We start from the raw sequence: 19180 nt of genomic DNA, 5'->3' as shown, positions 1-19180 counted from the left end.
GGTTTCTCCCCCAGCCCTGCGTGAGCTGGGGGGTGTCAACATGGTTTGCACCGGGCTAGCGCTGCAGCCTCCCTCACAGGCCTGGGTCAGACTCAGACATTCCCCAGTTTGGTCTGGAGAGCAGGAGGTTTTGAGAACAATGCTGGGTTTCTGCTCCTTTGGCTCCCGGTATCCGCACTGGGGACTCGAGCTGTGTGTTCCTGGAGGTTTCCTCACATGACATAATCTTTCATTCCCGGTTTCAGAGTCGCAGCCGTGTTAGTCTATATCCGCAAAAAGAACAGGAGGACTTGTGGCACCTCAGAGACTAACACATTTATCTGAGCATAAGCTTTCATGAGATACAGCTCACGTCATCGGATGCATGAATTCCTGGAGACCCCGAGACAATCCTGGAGGGTTGGCAACTCTACCTGGGTCACATGCCCTGCTTTTTCTCTGCAAACCTGGGGAAGGGGTTGGGGTCTCGGAGAAGGGGAGGGTCTAGGGTGTTTGGTTTTGTGCAATTAGAAATTTGGCAACCCTAGCTGAGAATCCCATGAGTCCAGGACCTGGGGCTGTAGGAAATACACCAAATATTGCCAGCATTAGCAACCCTGAACATTATTTATACAGGGCCTCAGACGACCCACCCGCTCCAAGGAAATAAAGCACAAACTGTTTGCAAAAATACAAGGTAGCTTAATTTTTAGAGGGAGATGTTCTGTCTTTTGCTCTTTAAACAACGCCGTGAAGAAAGCCCACTGCCACAGTCGATCCCAAGCCACCAGGCTCACTAAACCTGTCACACCCAACCCCACACGCTGCTGCTCTGGGGCTTCAACAACACAGAGAGCACCCCTAGCAGGCTTACACATGATTTAAACACTACAGAAGGGGTTCTTACTTGCGGTGCAAACTCCTACATTTGCATCCAAACCAGGCTTTTACAAAGCTGCCCTTAGGAGGAGGAGGGACTCAAGTTTCTTTCTACCTGGGGCTGGATTGTGCAGGCCTCACTCAAGCAAGAGTCCTACTGAAACCAGTGGGAGCTTTGCCTGGGGTCAGGCCTTTGCTGAGTCTATTCTCTCTCCCCCGAGCACAGTGCAGGGGGAGAGAGGCGCTGTGTGTCTGAGCCGGGACAGCCCTGGTATCGTGTCAAATATTCTCCCCGGTCCGCCTCAAACTGGGTGTCATCTCTCACTTGCTCTGTTGGGCAAATAGGACCGGCAAGAGCGTATGCTATCGCTGTCCTGCTGGGCTGTTTATACGTGGTGCTATTCCTGGCGCTGAGCTCCGGGCTGCCCGTCAGAGCGGTCATTCCGACGGGAGCCCTCCCATCCCGCGGTGAAGCTCTGTCTGAGGGTGTGATCCGGGGAAGGGACGTCATGGTTGGGTGCGGGCTCCAGACTCGCCCTTCCTCCCCTGCTACCGTGTCCTTACACTGGGGTCACTTTTTATTTTTATTTTTTACACTGAGGAAGAAGGTTGAGCCTGTGGATAAACCGCAGCCTGGGAGTCAGACCTGGGTTCTAGGCCCAGGACTGGGAGTGGGGCCCACTCATTAGCACAGGGAGAACTGGAGCCAGGAGCATTCTCCTTCTGCCTTGCCCAGGGACTTGTAGGACCTATGGCAAATCGATTTGCCACGCTGTGTGCCTCAGTTTCCCCACAGGACCAGGAATAACTGGATGGTATTTCTCAAGAGCGTTAAGATCATTCAGTGGAAGGAGCCAGTTTCAAAGGGCGGTTGCTTGCAGAGTTATGTTCTTAGAGCACGAGCACCTCCTGCAAGCTGCCGAGGGCGCTGTTGCAGAGAGGAAGAACTTGGCTGGAGTATATATGAGCGAGCTTTGGACACAGCTCCCAAGGGGTCAGAGAGCAGCCTGGGCCCACAGGATGGGATGCCTGTAAGATCGGAGATGGGGCCCCTGCAGGGGCAGTGTAGCCAGCTGGCCTTTCCAATGCGGCACAGTCCACACCAGGCGTTAGGGGACCCGGAGTCTGATTCTCGGTTGCCCTGCTGCGCCCCTTGGATCATTTACACTAGTGCAGGGTGGGTGTGAGCTGCTGCCAGTTTGCACGGGCCCAGATAACGGCACCTGATGCAGGGCAATGGAAAAGTGGGGCTCAGTGTGCTGGGGACCTAGAAGAGCCATGGGGTCTGGCTGTGGCCAGCATCAGGCTCTCTTTGCGTTCACTACAGCTGAGCCGTTTCCTCCACCCCGAGCAGAGACACTGACAACGACCAGGCATCCAGCTCCGCCAGCCCCTGGCAGGTGCAAGAGCTCAACGCCATGAGCTCAGCACCCGGCGCTTTGACGCTGGTGGCTGGGTGGGTGGGGGGTTGTCCAATGGAGAGGCCGGGTGCGCTCATCTCGTAGCTGGGACGACCGTGCAGCCCTACGGCCCGGTTCCCCCCCCTCACCCAGCCACAGGCCTTCAGAGGGGGCCAGTGTCCGTGGCTGCCCAGGCCTGGGGCGGTGCAGAGGCAGGGATGGGCGTTGGAAGCTGGGCTGTTGGATTCTTTTCGTTAGAAATGCCGACGTTGGGCCTGCCAGGAGGGACTGAGAGCCCCAGGAAGAATGCTGGCCTGTATAAATAGCCCTGGGGTGAGGAGAGCCCGGGTTTAACAAGCGTGCCAGGGGATGGATTTCACTGGGGCGCTGCCAAGGCCAAAGGAATTCGGGTGCCATCGCAGCAGGGAGCACTGCCCCGGCTGGGAAGGGGACAGGCCCTGCGCTGGGCTGAAGGAAAGTCCAGGACAGGCCCCCCAGCGTGGAGCTGCCAGCGAGTGGGCCGACGTGCCGGCTGCTAGCCCCGAGGGAGGCTTTGCTGCTGGCTCACTGAAGGCAGAGAACTGGACTCGCTCGCCCCCATCACCACCAGAGCAGGTTTAGTGCATTCACCTACCCATCTCCCTTGGGCAATTTTCCAGACCCCCCTATTTGCTATTTTTCCGCCACCCTCCCTGCCACGACAAAAATACTGAACAGTTTCACAGCCCCCCCATCTTGCACGCCCCCGTCACAAGTGGGTAGCGGGTTATTCCCCCTGAAGTGGATCAGTATTAGCCCCATTTCAGAGACGGGGATACCAAGGCACATGGCGACTTTAAAAGAGTCGGCTAAGGTCACAGAATGAGACGTTGTCAGAGCTGGGCCTGGAACGCAGATCCCCTGATGCCAGCTCCCTGGGCATAGCCCATTACCGACATCCCAAGCTTCCTGTTTGTGTTACTGATTGGCACAGTCCCGAGCACAACAGGCCCTGATCCTTGTCTAGCACCACCCAGTGCCAGAGCTCCCACCCTCCCTGGGCGGCCACCACTGGGGGGCGACAGTCACACATGCTGGAGAAGGTCTGGCAGCTTTTTCACTTGTGGGCAAAAGCCCTGGAGGTCTCAATTCACTTCCCACCTCTACCACAGACTCCCTGTGTGCCCTGGGTTTGTAAAATGGGTCTGAGTCCTTTTCTCCAGCCCTGTGGCTCGCGAGCTCCGCGGGGCCCAGCAGCTCTCAGCATGGTCTGGGCAGCACCTTGCCCAGCGGGGCTCTGTCCAGGTGCATCGTTACCCTGTGCCAGTCCTGCTGTGGCCGCAGTTCTGCAAGGCGCAGCCCTGCTCTCAGGAGACGCAATACAGCTACCAAGCCGCAGAGCGGAGGAAAACGTCTCTCATGCAGCATTGAGACGTTCGGCAGGTTGCAGCAGGGCCGGATAAGAGCGGCTCAGATTTACTTCTGAAAGCTTTTTCCAAAGGTACCAACCCGGGCTACAGCTGTCCTGGCCTCACGCATGCCTGCCACAGCCTGGAGCCCTGGTCCCCGGGGCAGCAGTGATTGATTATAGTGTCAGGAGCACGGACCAAAATACCGAACTGTTGATTGCATCAGTTAAACATGACCTGCCTCTGTCCGGACACTTGAGGCGCAGCCAGTCCCTGGCTACCACTGACCCTGGGCTGCAAGCCAAGGGCCCAGCCCTGCCGCAATGGCCGTGAGCTGCAGGTGCAGGATCAGGCCCTTGGGAGCACAGGGTGAGTCATAAGCCCTGGCCGACTGGGGACAGCCCGTGGTGAATAGCCCTTTGCAACGCAGAGCGTGGACGGAGGAAGCACGACGCCAGTGAGCGCCGGTGTGCAGACGCGTACGCGGAGAGCTGGTATTTCAGATCACGTGGGGGTAACAAGGGCCAATTTCCCAGGCTCCCTCCCCTACAAATCGAATCCTGGAGAAACAGAGGGGCGAGGGCCGATAGCCCGCAGTGAGCAGCCGGCCTTGCACAGTGCTGAGACCCCACCCCACGGCCTGTACTGGGGCCCCAATGTTGTGACCCCCTCAGTTCCCCTCTAGCCCAATCGGTACCTAAACCCCTGGACATCAGTGGGGCCGAATCTCTTTGCTGCCTTGGGGCCAGGGACTGGGGGCTGCGCAGCCACTGGCCAGATGCTGCCAGGCTTGGACGTGAGGCCTTGCAAACGCGGCATGGTGATAGACACTGCCCTGCCCACCCTGCACCTTGCAGCCAGCAGCCCTGCAGCCGGGCCACAGTCCCCTGGCCCTGCCCAGCTCCTGCTGGAGGCAGGCCCCAGACACTGATGTTAAAGGGCCCAGCCAGAGGCGGGCAGTGAGCTGGCGTGAGTGAGACGCCAGCAAGGGCTGATCTGGCATGCAAACCCCGCTGATTTCAGGGGAGCCGCAGCAGCTCTCCCAGCCTGTCCAGGTGTCACGGAGTCCCCAGGCGATGCTCTGGATCTGCTCCCTACGAAGCCAGGCAGGACTCTGGTGAGGTCTCCTCTCTAGGAGCAGACTGTCTTCAGGACACGAAGCTCACCCAGCTTCCACCTTCCTGGGTCTGACCTCGGAGCATTCAGCCTCCTCTGCCCCTCCGTGCGCTTCCCACAGCGAGTCCGCCCAGGCGGGGTCCTGGGGGGGCCAGAGGGTCCTGCCCCCCAACTCCGCAGGCAGACATGACTCTCAGCCAGCCAGTAAAACAGAGGTTTATTACACGACAGGAACATGGTCTAACACAGAGCTTGTAGGTGCAGAGAACAGGACCCTCAGCCGGGTCCATTTTGGGGGGCAGTGAGCCAGACAACCACGTCTGCCCTTCACTCCACATCCCCAGCTAGCCCAAACTGAAACTCCCTCCAGCCCCTCCTCCTCTGGGCTTTGTCCCTTTCCCGGGCCGGGAGGTCACCTGATTCCTTTGTTCTCCAACCCTTTAGCTCTCACCTTGCAGGGGGGAAGGCCCAGGCCATCAGGTGCCAGGAAACAGGGTGTCGGCCATTCTCTGTGTCCAGACCCCTGCACACACCTGCCCTCTAGGGCTCTACAACAATCATACACCCTTACCCCACCCCCTAGATACTTAAGAACTGCATAGGGGAAACTGAGGCACCCCCACAATATTCAGAGAACACATTAAGAACAGTCCCACTTCGTCACACCAGGGAAAAGCGGTGCTCGGATTCAGGTGTACAGGGCAGAGCATGCCAAGGCCTGAGCTGGGCAGTGAGGGGAGAGATGGGTCATGAACCCAGCCCCAGAGGCAGACAGCAGAGCTGAGGGTAAACAGCAGCTGCCGTGCAGGGACCATGGCAGGGGTGACTGAGCAATGGGTTTTGCAAGAGCAGCGGTTGCAGGAGATCAGGCTGCAGGCAAGAGCCTGCTCCCAGCTGCACTGGATTCAGTGCAGTTATTCCGGACAGACACATGGATTGCTCTGGGTATAGCTGAGATCAGAATCTGGCCCTGACCGAGTCGTGATCAGGGGTGACTCCGGATTCAGCCCCAGGGAGCTGAGATCAGAATCTGGCCCTGACCCTGTCGCAGGGGTCAGGGACAGACAGACGCAGGATATGTGTGGGGACAGACACAGGGTATGTGTGGGGACAGACAGACATATGGACACAGGGTATGTGTGGGGAGTCGGGGACAGACAGACAGACAGATGCAGGGTATGTGTGGGGGCAGACATGATTTTCGTTACATGCAGAAAACATTTTCCGGCACCCCCTATTTTGAACTCGCCTAAGGAAGCCGGTTTTGGCCCCTGCGACCCCCGCAGCCTCCCTTCACACCAGGCCGCTCTGGTCTATTTCCAACCTGGACCTGGCTCTCCTTGAGCAGTGTCTCGCCAGCATGGGGCTATTTTTACTGCAGGGTGAGGTCAGCAAGATTCAGGCTCTGTCATTCCCCGGGGGCCACCCGAGACCCAGCACCAGCGAGCTCCTGCAGGGTCGCTCTGGTACCCCTCAGCGAGCCAAGTGGCATGACCAGGCCAGGGCTGAGCCCCGGGACCTCTTTCAGTACAAATCGAGTGCTGGATAAGGTGGACTGTCTCCCTGCTCTAGGTCACTGCATGGGCTGCTCGTGGGCTTCTATTGCAAGTGAGCAATTCACTACTGGGTCAGTTCCCCATGTAGAGCCCATTTCGGAGGTAACAGTGCAATGAACTGGCAACCACTGTCTGCTGGATGGAGTTAGGCTACCCTGCTGTGTGTCATAAGGCCTATACTGCTACCAGCACATAGGGATTCTCCTTAAGCTCGAGGCCTGTGCTTTTTTGGTGCAAGAGGATCCAAGCCGCTCCTGATTTATGTGAGATTGAGCAAATCTCCATGCATAGCCCTGTATTGCCAGCCTTTCTGGCTCAGGGTGGGAGCAGGTCTTTGTTCCAGCACAGCATGTACGGGAAAAGGACACTCGTCCCCCTCTTATGCCAGGAGCAGCGGGCTCCCTGACTCCTCTCCCTCGCTCTGCCCTGCAGCTGCTTTATTTGTTAAAGTTGCCGTATACAAATTAATTTATAGCCAGGTCAAGGCTAAATATATCGTCAGCAGCAACCAGGGCATTGCTGAGTAGCCCTGCTTGGAACGTGCTGGCTCCGGGGCAGTGCCAGCCCCAGCCTGGTGCATGGCTGTTGGAGGGTAATTGAATTCACACTCCTCTGGCCCCCGGCTCCGGCCTGTGGCTGTTTAGCGCTTGTCCCTGAAATAGGCAAAGGAGGCCGGGCGTGAGCTCGCGGGAACGTTGCTGCTTCCCACGCGCCTTCTCCTGAGTGCCCCCTACAGTTCACCGGTGGCTCTGGCATCCAGTCACTCCCGCTTAGTCAGCACCGGTCGCTGCTGCCCTCGAACCCCATCGTGTCTCGGGGCGTCTGCCCAGCACCCCCCCGCCAGCTGCGGGACTCCAGAGAGGTCCCCCTGCCTGGGAGACAGTATCGCAGCAGCACCGAGAGCCTCCACCAGGAGCAGGGGCTCCTTGCTGTAGGTCCCCATGAATTATCGTAGGACCCGGGGCGCAAGGCGCTGGACAGACCCAGAATGCAGGCGCTCCTGGGGCCACAGGGCAGGAAGGGCTGACATCCCTAGTTTAAAGGAAGGGTGGAAATGCTGATTTCAGTGGGGGCCGGGGCCTAAAAACCTTTAAAAGTCTGACCCTAAGTGACCTGTCTGAGGTCAGCCAGCCGCTCCGCGTCAGGAAGAGAATCCAGGTCTCCCGCACCTGCAGCCCCCCCCCCCCCCCGCCCCCCCGGGGCCTTTGGATGCTTGTTTCCTCTGTGGGCAGAGCACCTCGAGTCACTACCTCCGGGGAGGTGCAGAGCTGCCCCTCGCACAGGTCACAGCCCCGTACCGCAGAGCGCTCCCCTCCGGCTTTGGCAGCAATTCGCACCCTTTGCCCAGGGGTGAGTGGCTGCACAAGGTGCAGGGCCCTGGCAGAGCCCCCCCCAGCAATCGCCATGCAGCCCTAATTAGTGAGCGGCAAGTGAGTGACAAGCACCTCACCCAGGAAAGTGAGCAAGTGCAAATGAGGTTGGAAGAGGCTGGTCTGTGCAGCTCAGAGCATTTCAAGATGGCTGCAGAAATCCGAGCACCGCAGCTGTTGCAGACCTTGTGATGTAGAGAGGCTGGGACGGGATTTAGTGCCAGTGGATTTAGCTCCACACATACCCCCAGGGGGGAGCAACTGTTAGTTACCAGGGAGCCTCTGGGAACCGGGTCGCACGTGGATGCCGGGCGAAGGATCCCAAGGAAGCAGCATCTCCAGGGACCCAGAGTGGGGCTTTTAACAAACCGTTTCTGTCGCCTTCCTGCATAAAGCAAAGCCCTGGTTAGCAGACGGCAGTGGGCTGGAGGGGCCAGTGCACTGTACAAAGTGTACAAACACTCATTTGTTTAGGCACCTAATCAGGACACCTGGGTTCCTGCCTCAGCTGGCAGCCGTGCCCAGTCCCTTCACTTCTGTGCCTCACCGTCTCTATCTGTAGAAAAGGGTTAATAACTGAGCCCCACCCCCTTCCAGGGGGAGCATGTGAAGGGTTAGTGACAGTGCTCGTGAAATGCTCTGAGTTCCGTTGGTGAAATGCCCCCTAGACGTCTCCTTTGGGGGCAGCGGCTTCCCACGGCTGTTGGTTTGCCTGGAATTAGAAAGGGAAGAGCTGAGACTCTCCTGCCCTGTCATAGCCCAAGAAGTGCCAGGTTCTGGTCATGCCCCGGCCAGGCCTGGGTGTTGATAAGGGCTCAAGCTAAGCACACAGTGGGCTCTTTGAAGCACGCCCGGGAACACGAGCTGCTGGTACCTGGGGCTCGCTGGAAACAGGCAGGCAGAATTTCCATGTGCTCCTTTGCCTTGAGAGTGTCGCCAGCCCGCCAGGCTTGGCTTCCTACCAAGGGCAACGAGCCGTGGTAACAAAGCAGCAGCTCCGTGAGCTTCAGGAAGTGGCAGCCCCAGTTATTTGTTAGGAGGAGGGTAGCGATGGGGGCGCCGCCCAAAGAACCCCCCCTCTGCACAGGCACGACAGACAAAGGGTGTTTCTTTACCCCACGTGTGCCAACGGGGCACGGAGGGGAAATCTTAACTCCGCTGAAGTCACTAGCAAGATTCCCTTGACAGCTGGAGGACCAGGGCCAGGGCTCCCCCCCAACAAGGTTTTCTAACACTCGGCATCTGCAAGGGGGCTAGGTCTGTGGAAGAGCCCGGCCCACCTGGCCTCCATTGTGGGGGCTGCATCCTTCACAACGCTTAGGCCCAGGTGACTTGCCCAAGGTCACCCAAGGAGCTGGTGATAGAACCAGGACTTGAACCCGCCGCCCACCCATCCTTCCTCTCGCAGGTGCGTGTCTTGCTCTGCGGGGGAGTGGTGGCACTTGGCACGCATGAGGGGCGTGGAAGTCACCACAGCGGATGGGAGCGACGGGAGGATTCCAGTTTGGTGGCATTTTTACACCCACTCCGTTCAGGTGCAACGCCAGCTCCAAGCAGCGGAGAGCCTAGCCTGTAACGTGGTCACTTAGCCAGCCTGGCATCACGTTATCCATGCCTCAGTTCCCCCTCGCATGTCAGCCGTCTCCCTCAGGCTAGCAGGGCAGTTTGAGGCTTTGGCCCTCCGGCCCACCCATCCCAGGGAACCTTAGCAGGCAGCCAGGGTCTGCTCCTGTTGCTCTGGGCCGCTTCCTACCTCGTCTAGCCCCAGAGCCTGGCTGCCAACATCCTCTTTCTGCTGCAAACTTCCTGGCTTTACGGTCACCCCCTGCCCCCACCCCAGCTGGTGTCCATCAGGCCTGGCTTTCTCTCTCTCCCAGGTGCTGCCAGGTACCTTAGCTGGCCTCTCATGCCCACGTTAACCCCTTCAGGCCTGTGTGGGGGACACCCCCATCACAGGCCCCTGGCCCTCCCCACAGCTACACACTTCCTTCCCTCACCACTGCTTGGTCTTGCCACACAGGCCCTCCCTCGACTCCCCAGCTCCAGCCCTGGGCCACTGACCCATGAGCACCCCCAGCCTCTCTGTTTCATGATCCCCAGGGCTGTTCCCCGCTATTGCCTGTCTCTCCCCCCCGCCCCCGCCCCCGCCCCGCAGAGAGCCCAGCTTCAGAGAGCCCAGGCTCGATGCTGCCCACCGACAAGACGTGCACAGGCCAGTGTGTACAGAAGGGCCTGGATATTTAGCGACACCAGGCGTTATACGGGTTTCGCTGCGGGTGCGGATCTCTCTTTGCAGACACGTATGCGCTAGCATGCAATATGTGTAGACTAGCTCTGCACTCCTGTGTTGGCATGTGCATATTTCCATGCAGCTGCATGTACTGTAAGGCCTGTGGACGGGGCTGTGCGTGTAGAAAACAGAAGGCACAGGCTGTTCTTCGCTGTTATTCTATCCCGCCCCTTCCAATCCCTTCTGTTCATCTTTGTTCCCAGCCCGTCTCTGGTTATTAGGAGCCAAGATTCTCCCCTCCCCACTGCACGGCACGAAACCGAAGTGCTCAGCAGTCTGAGAGTTGCATTCATGTCAAAATAGCTTCTCCCAGTCGCGAGCCTGAAGGCCGAACAAGCAGGCGTCTGGGGCAAGGAGACGGGCGATGCCCTGGCCCCTCCTGCGAGCGCCGGGCTGGAGGCGACAGACTAGAAAATAACAGGGTTTGCTGAGCAGCAAGGACGCTCCCTGCTGCCCTGGGCCAGGGGGCGTGCGGCAGCCAGCGAGAACCACCTCAGGGGGGGTTTCTGCGTTGGGCCCCAAGAGCTCATGCTCCTGGGACGGCACCGGCGGCTGGTGATTTGTTGCTCTCCAGCCTTTCAGCGCACATGGCCCAGCACGAGCGCCATGCCCTAGCCCCACCTGGCGGATGCTGGGGAGCCCAGCAGCAACGCACCCCCAGCCAGGGGAAGCAAGAGCAGATTCCGGCCCCCGGGCCAGGCCAGGGCCCTGCACCAGGAGGAAGGCACCCTCTCCCTGGGGCAGAGAACTTTCCCAACGGGCCAGAGCAGCAGGGGGTCAGCCCGGGAGGACCGGCAGAAGCAGGGCCTGGCCCAGCGGAGGCTGGTCAGAGCCCAGAGGAGGCACAAGGCAGGATGGGGAACGGGACCATTGAGGATGGAGGATGGCTGCGGGGCAGGAAGCGGGGAACGCAGCAGCATGAGACGCGTTCGAGGTGCCAGTCCCGGAGACCCACATCCAGCAGCGACAGAGAACCCAGATGGAAGCTTGCCACGGAGCCGATGCTGCTGCGGAACGTAGGGCCAGCCCCCAGCTGGCGTCAATCAGCCGGAGCTCACTGGAGTCAGTGGGGCCAGACCCCCAGCAGCTGCAAATCAGCCCTGCTGCAATGGCTACGCCATCTACGCTCGCTGAGCATCTAGCCCACCGAGTGCCTGAGGGGTAGGGTGCCAGTTGCCCCGCAGGCTGCGTCCGTCAGCCAGGGCTGTCCCTGTGTCAGGGGCTCCCCTCCTGCCGGGGTTCCAGCCCAGGGTTCTGCGCCTGCTTCCCCTGGGCTCTACCCCCGAGCGAGGGGGCTAGTCCCCAGGGACTAACAGGGGGATGCTCTGCAGGCCTAAAAACAGGGGAAAAGGCATGTCCTCGGGCAAGGCAGGTCTCCTCCCTTCTCTCTGGGCCTCAGTTCAAACTCAGGTCAGATACTCCCTGCTGCAGCCAGATACTTCCCGCCAGAGGGCCGAGCTGACGGAGGGTGTGATAATGAGTAGGGCCTTGCTGCGTTGAAGGCACCTGCAGAGTTTATTTGTCACAGAAGCGCCTTGGCGCCCCCGGCCAGGGCCAGGGCCAGGGCCCCGTTGTGTTGGGTGCTGTTCAGCCAAGTCGCCAGGCCCCACCGCGCGGAGCTCACAATCCAGGCGTTAGACAACATGCCGGAGGAGGAAGAGATGCTGCAACACAATTGCCTCGGGACCTGGTGCTCTGTGCCTCAGTTTCCCTCTTCAGCGTCTTTGACCTCCACTCTCGCCAGGCACTCTGCCAGCATCAGAGCGCCTCACCCCTCCCTTTCGGAGTGAGCAAGACATTGGTGTCACGAGTCCCCGGGCAATGCTCTGGAACTGCTCCCTACGAGGCCAGGCAGGACTCTGGGGAAGTCTCCTCTCTGGGAGCAGCCTGTCTGCAGGACACACAGCTCACCCGGCTTCCACCTTCCTGGGTCTGACCTCGGAGCATTCAGCCTCCTCTGCCCCTCCGTGCGCTTCCCACAGTGAGTCCGCCCAGGCGGGGTCCTGGGGAAGCTAGAGGGTCCTGCCCCCCAACTCCGCAGTCAGATGTGACTCTCAGCCAGCCAGTAAAACAGAAGGTTTATTAGACGACAGGAACATGGTCTAACACAGAGCTTGTAGGTGCAGAGAACAGGACCCCTCAGCCGGGTCCATTTTGGGGGGCAATGAGCCAGACAACCCCGTCTGCACTTCACTCCTCGTCCCCAGCCAGCCCCAAACTGAAACTCCCTCCAGCCCCTCCTCCTCTGGACTTTGTCCCTTTCCCGGGCCAGGAGGTCACCGGATCCCTTTGTTCTCCAACCCTTTAGCTCTCACCTGGCAGGGGGGAAGGGCCCAGGCCATCAGTTGCCAGGAGACAGAGTGTCGCCATTTATGTACCCTGGCCCTTTGCTCTGCAACAATTACACCCCCTTCCTTATCCCACCACCTAGAGACAAGAAATGCCTAGGGGAAACTGAGGCACCTCTACAGTATTCAGAGGAAACATTAAGAACAGTCCCGCTTCGTCACAATTTGCAAACCCAGCTCTCGTCCAGCTACCTCCCGCTGGGGCCCCAGGCTCAGGCACCCTGCGGCCCCTTGCACCAGGGGCCTCCCACCTTTCTTGGAGCCCTAGAGGGAGAGCCTGGGCCTCCCTCTACTCTGGACTCCAGCCAGGGACCCTGGAGCAAGCAGAGAGGGCTCCCTGCACCACTCCCACCCATCTGGCATCCTTTCCCCCAGCCCCTCACTGGGCCTACAGCAGCTCCTCCAACCCCATCTGGCTCTACAGCAGGAAAGCATCCCCCCCACATGTCCTTCTGACCCTGAGCTCCTGCCCTAAGCAGCCTCCTTCTCTCTGCCTCAAAGCCCATCTGCTCCCAGGGCACGGGTGGGCTGAGCCCACGACCCTTCACGGTCCAGCTGCCTTGCCGGGGGTCAGGGGATTGCGCGCTGGGCTAGCGGAAGGTCGGAGAGCTCACTTCACCTGACAGCCACTTCAGCATTGGCCCAGGGACAGTCGGAGCAGGAGGGAGCCCAGCAGGCCATGGGGCTAAGGCTGCAACCCTGTTTGCCATCAGGCAGAGCACGGGGTCATGGTCTGCCCGCCCCGGGCGGGGGCACAGCTTGGCACTGGGGCGCACGGCATGGAGCAGAACGCCCAGCTGGCGGGAGCGGATCGTGGAACAAGGCGCCGGCCCAGGAGGGGCCATGGCCCAGATGCAATGGGAACTTTGACAGGCTGCAAACCACCAGCAAGGGGGCTCTTGTGTTCCCGGTGAACAAGGTTTTCCGAAACCCACGCAGTCAAGAACGCCCGGCATTCAGGCCTGGAAAACACACACTGGGATTCCACCGCGGTGGCGACGTCACATCCCCTTTGACTATTGTCGTTTGGGAAATGAACGGTCAATACGAAACAGACCCGCCATTGTCTCCAGGATGGTGAGAGGCTGGCTGTTTATCCCAGGCCATCTCAATGCTCCGGTTGTTTGGTGCGGGCCTTTGGTAGATTCATTAACATTTGTTCTATGGGCCAGTTATTCCCCTTGCAACATAAAGGGGTGGATGTGGGGAGGCCAGACGCTTTTGTACATCCCTGGGTGTTCTTACAGCTCGTGCAAGGGCAGCAAGATGGAGGCCACTAGCAAATGGGGCTGGGAAGCGTCCATCCAACATGCCCTTCTTCTGCTTGGGCGTGCCAGAGGCCAGACCTGATGCGCATTGCAGCCAGTGACAGCCCATTCTATGGGCCTGGGTGGACCTCCCCTCTGTGCTCCCCATAAACATCTGCACAACTCTCTCCTCCTCCTTCAGTCTCTCCTCACAACTGTCCTCAGCCCGGAAGCCAGAAAAACTTGCCAATGGTTAGGGGCCACCAGCCAACTGGGGATCACGAGGCTGCAGGCTAGTGTGGCGGCCAATTTGTCTCCTTGTTTCCCTGGACATCGCTATCTGTCTCTTGGCCTAAGCGGAGATTGGAAGTGGGGCCTTTTTGTTCTGGGTTTGTACAGCGCCTTGCACAATAGGGCCCTGGCCCAGGCCTGAGGCTCCCGGGTGCTACGATAAGACACATAAAGAGCAATAATTGACACACCACTGCAGTGCTACACCAGCCAACGCCTTGGTCCTTCACACAGGGGTGATGGGAACGCTCTCTCAGCTCACAGGCACCCCTTCCCTCCCCTGAGTGCACTAACCAGGCCTAGGGAGAGCCCCACACGTCCCCATCCCCTGCCCAGCCTCTTGTCGACACCTCATGTGCACAGCCCAGGGGGCCTGCTGTTAGGCAGTGGGGCTGGCGGAGGGCCCTCGGGCCCATCCAGGGAGCGAGCGATCAGGGTCATTCCCTCCTCCAGGAGGAGATGGTCCTGGTCTGGAGCAGAGAGCAGTCCACAGAGCCCCAGCCCCTACAAATACTGGTCCCAGTGGCTCCCCCGGGAATGGGACGCTCCATTTTAGCCAGTCAGGATGCCAAGACTGTCCTCACGGGACCGATCGCAGCCGCCAGTGACAAAGAAACGCAGCGGGGAGGAGGGGGACATTAAGGATAAAAATCCCAGATGGAGAAAGATTCCACAAACTTGGAAAGGAGCCGTGCACCCTAAGGCAGATCCCGACGCAGCTGTCTCCCAGGGCATGCCTGGCTCCGAGACGCTAAAGATCACACTAATTAATTCCCTGGCATCTCTCGCTGCCCAGCATGCTCTGCTCCAGGTTAGAGGACAGCATGGCCAACCGTGGCCTTTCACTGTGCGCCTGGCAATATTGCCTGTTTTCCTTCAGGCCCCACTTCCCGGAGTCAGGGGATTAGGTGAGTGTCTGAGCTCTCATTCCTAAAGAGAGAAGGTTTCTCGCCTGCGTGGCTGCAAAGAAAATCTTGAAAATGTTATTCCTGGGGCTCAGAACCCAGCAGGGAAATGACCAGACCCCAAATTAATTCATTCGTTAGTTTTTAAGGGTTATGATTTTGGAACACGGGTTCGCGCTGCTGAGAGGAGTTCCCCTGGCGGGTTTTCCCCGTGAGACGGTGCTGCTGCTGCTGAGTGGTTCGATCCGTGCTCTGGCAGCCAGGACTCCTGGGTTCGACTCCTGCTTTTGCTGCATAACCTTAGGGGATTCACGTCATCTCTCTGTCCCAGACTGACTGCTGTAAAATCAGAGCAACCGCACTGAGTCTGAAGGAGTCACTCCGGATTGACGCTGGCGTAACAGAGATCAGAATGTAACCCTCAGTGAGCTTATTCGTCTGCACAGTCCAGCAAATGGGGCACAGGCCTGGAAAGCAGGACTCCTGGGTTCCATCCCCAGCTCTGCCATGGACTTGCGATGTGACCATAGTGCCTTCCCGTCTCTATGCGTCCATCTCCCCAGCTGTAGAATGGTGATAATCAGTCGTGTCCAGGCCCCCTCTGTGCCAGGTGCCGTACATGACTTACTCGGTGTAGCATGGTAGCACCTAGGAGCCACTGGTGCTGGTCGCTGCACAAACACAGACCACGATGGTCCCTGTCCCATAGAGCTTCCAACGGGCCCCTTTTCAAAATGCTCTTGGAACAGTGCGTAAAAACGTGTTTCTAACAATCCCCCGGCCGGAGGAGTGCTGGGACACTTCGGTGTCAGGGGCCAGATGCGGCTCCCAGGAAGGTGGTGTAGAGCTGCGGGAACTCCCCTGCAGCCCGTGGAGTCACTCTGGCTTTACCCTGGCGCAGTCGAGAGCAGGATTTGGCTTGTGCTTGGAGATCTCCACGGGAAAGGTGCAAAACGCCATTGCTCCATTTTGGAATTCTTTGTGCTGGCCTGGTAGCAGTGACACCCCCCCAAGACCCTTCCCCCAGGAGGGCGGGGAGCAGACGTCTGGGCAGGCTAGCCCTGGGGCATTCTCCTAAGAGTCCGGCGTCCACCCCAGTGCAGTATGGACAGATCACGCGGGGGGCTGGGCGGGCACGTCACATCTCCACTTTCATCATCGCCCTGACGCAGCAGCCGCTTCACCCCCCAGCTCAGGGGCGGCCCGGGAGGCAGCTTGTCAGCATTTGGTCTCTGTTCACGGCTGCCTGGCTTTCACCCAGCGACCTCCACGAGTAGCTGCAGTTTCAGGCTGGGAGGCAGAGGGGGGACAACCAACCACCGCTAAGCGGGGAAATGGAGGCAGAGAGACTTGACCAAGGTCACAATGAAAATCTATTGTAAAGCTAGAAATAGAAGCCAGGGTCCTGGCTGGTTCCCAGCCCCCTGCTCTAACCCACTAGACCCCCTCCCAGAGCCAGGACTAGACCCCCGAGTGCTGACTCCTAGCCCCCTTGCTCTGTTACCAGCCATGCGGCTTTCCCAGCTCACAGCTGAGAACCCAGGTGTCCTGACTGCGTAGGCAGCTGCTCTTCCTGTTAAACCACTTCTAAAGCCAGCTCCCTGCTCGCTTTCCTCTGCCTGCTTCCCTTGCACGGCTCCCTGGGCCCCGGATCAGCAGTGCCCCCTCTGCCACGCCCCCTCGCCCAGGGCAGGCGACGGAGGGCTCCAGCACTGCTCACACGTGCTGGGCTGGGGGCGGCTGGTTTATTCCTCCCCCCGCTCTGTTCTGCAGGAGCCTCAATGGAGTTACTGTCCATGGACCGTTTGGCCCGGTCCAAATCAGCAGCCCGGGATTCAGATGGAAAATTCCACGCCCACGAAGCTCCCCAGCCGGCCCCAAGCAGCGGGATGCCTCAGGCCGTGATCGCAGGCCTCACCGCATCAAAGGAGGCCATTATTCCCAGGCTCGCTGCCGTGCCATGAGTGACGCAGCGCTGCCAGTCCGGCACTCTTCAGTCCGCAGGCTCCCAGACAGCTTTGTAAAGGGCGGGGGGGGGGGAATCGTGGCACTGGTGAGACGTCACCTCTGGGGTGGGACACGGCCACTCTTTAACCATCCCACAGCAACACCCCAAGGGAACTGCTCACCCAGTGCTGAAGTGCAGCCCCGTCTGGGGTGGAACATTCCAGCTGCTCAGCAGCCACACAGCACCTTGAGGGCAGAGCGCGGGTGGGCGGCCACACCTACAGCGTCAGAAACCCTCTCTGCATGACCCTAGACGTGCCGTGGGAAGGTAACGCAGCCGCACGCACCAAGCCCCAGCCAAGCGTGCCAGAGGAGCCAAGGCCCAGCCACGCACCCAGCTGCTGGGCAGGGTTCTCCCCCCGGGGGCGCCCACGGGATGGTGCATTACACCCAGATTGCAGCTCAAACGAGTGCAGCCTGACCCCCGCTGAGCCTGGCTGCTTTGATAGATACACCGTGATGGCCCGCCCTGTCAATTCGTCACCACAAATGAGAGGGTGGAGGAGGGGCTGGGCTGACAGTCCCAGGGGGCTGCTCACTCTGGACCCCCAGCCTGAGCCCCAGTTTCTAGGCCAGTGCCTTCATTTGGAGCTGGGGAGGGCTCCGCACTTCTGCAGCCCTGGCCCAGTGATCTCTGTTGGGCACCCACAATTAATTTGGGGGGGACCTCAGCGCGTCCTGCTCTGGGTGGGGTAGGCCAAGGCAGCCGGACCGGTCCGTGCCCACAGGTGTTCGCTCGGCCGCGCCTGCTCAAGTTCCCCCGCTCCTCAGGCCACTCCAGGGACAGAGCCAGCCAGGTAGACCTGCGCACGCCCCCCGCTGCAGCCTGGCACTTAAACACCCGCCTTTGGGCAGCCGTTCAAAGGCCAACAGGAGCCTGAATCCCTGCCAGAGGGGGAATCATTGCAGCTGGAGCGAGGAGTCGGGGGCCCGGGGGGGGGGGGCGGAGATCTCGATCCCCAGGCTATTTCAGGGAGAACAAATCAACAGCGAGACAGGTGCCGAGCCGGCTGCAGCCGCCTGGGGGATATTAGTTACCGTCCAAGGACATCAGAGTTTCCACATGGGCTCAACGTGCAAATCCCACTGTCTAAGCTGTTCCTACGGCCCGGCTTGAGCTGAAATCGGAGCCCCTCGGCAGGGCAGGCGGTTGTTACAGACAGTGCAGGATTGCATGGGAACCTCTGCCCAAAAGCAGCGCTGAGCCGGGGCCCCGCCGAGAGGCCTTGCACGGCTCCCAGTGCGGGTACATGCGGCTCTGTGTTACTTTTATTTTTGTGTCAATGATTCATCTCCTGCTCTGGTGCCAGGCCACCGCCATTCAGCGCTGCGAATGCTGGTGCTGCTCACCAGAGGCTGCAGGCTACGGGCGCACGTTCACTCGTGCGTCACGAGCCCAGGCAGGTGGACAGCGTAGGAGCCAGCTGATCTGCAGGCTGGGCTTGCCCTGGGTTCGGCAGCTCAGTTGATGGGCCAGGAAGCCAGTTCAAACCCAGGCCAGGTCGCTCGTCATTGCTGTGGGTGGAATGAGTCACGAGGGTTCTCGGCCCAGCTAGCCCCACTGCCGGCCGGTCTTGGACCCAAAGGGCTGTGGGGACTAAACATCAAGCTGGCCTCAGCAGGGGAGGTTTGAGGCACATGGGCAGGGCTCTCCTGGGGCAGAACAGGCCCTTGCAGGGGGAGTCGGTCTCCAGGGATCAATCCCCTTAGAGAGCAGCCCAGGCCCCCCCCCTGAATTTACACACCAGGGGGATGTGAAAGGAGCGACTGCGACTTCACCAGGCTGCCAGCCAGGGCAGCATGTGTCGCCACTTCGTCAGCCCCACCCCACCAGCCGGAGACGGTGCTGCCCGCCAATCGCCAGCAGCAGCCAGGAGCTCAGCCCTGGTCTGGGGCTCCCAGCTCCTGCCAAGAGCTCATCAGGGCCACCGGTACACCCAGCAGGGGACACCGTTCGGGCCAGGGCTGGACATAAACCTCGGCTTGTCAGCCGCCAGAGCAGCCGGGACATCCTCCAGCCCATAAGAAGTCGTTTTAGAGCACGGGCCAGATGCCACCAGTCCTGCTGTGTCCCCGAGAACAGGATCTGGGGACATGTCAGACTATCTGGGTCAGCGCCCAAGGTCCAGCCAGTGTCCCATCTCTGACAGCAACCGCAGGGAAAGGGGCGGGACACCCCCAGCTGGCAGACATGTGATCCATCTGCCCCCCGCAAGGCCTCATCCCGCTCCCGAAGAGAGACCAGCTTCCACCCTGAAGCAGGAGGTTCTGTATCCCAACGTTTGGTCTCATGAATTCCGTTCGTACAGGGCCCAGTGCAAGGGGGCCGCAGCCCCAAACCAGCCAGCGGCTCTGCGCGATCCCCACTGCCAGCCGCAGCGGTACGGCACAAGTGGGAGAGAGG

Source organism: Chelonia mydas, chromosome 20, assembly GCF_015237465.2.
Source record: "Chelonia mydas isolate rCheMyd1 chromosome 20, rCheMyd1.pri.v2, whole genome shotgun sequence".
NCBI lineage: Eukaryota > Metazoa > Chordata > Testudines > Cheloniidae > Chelonia > Chelonia mydas.
The sequence above is the reverse complement of the archived record's forward strand: the minus strand, read 5'-3'. Positions refer to the sequence as shown.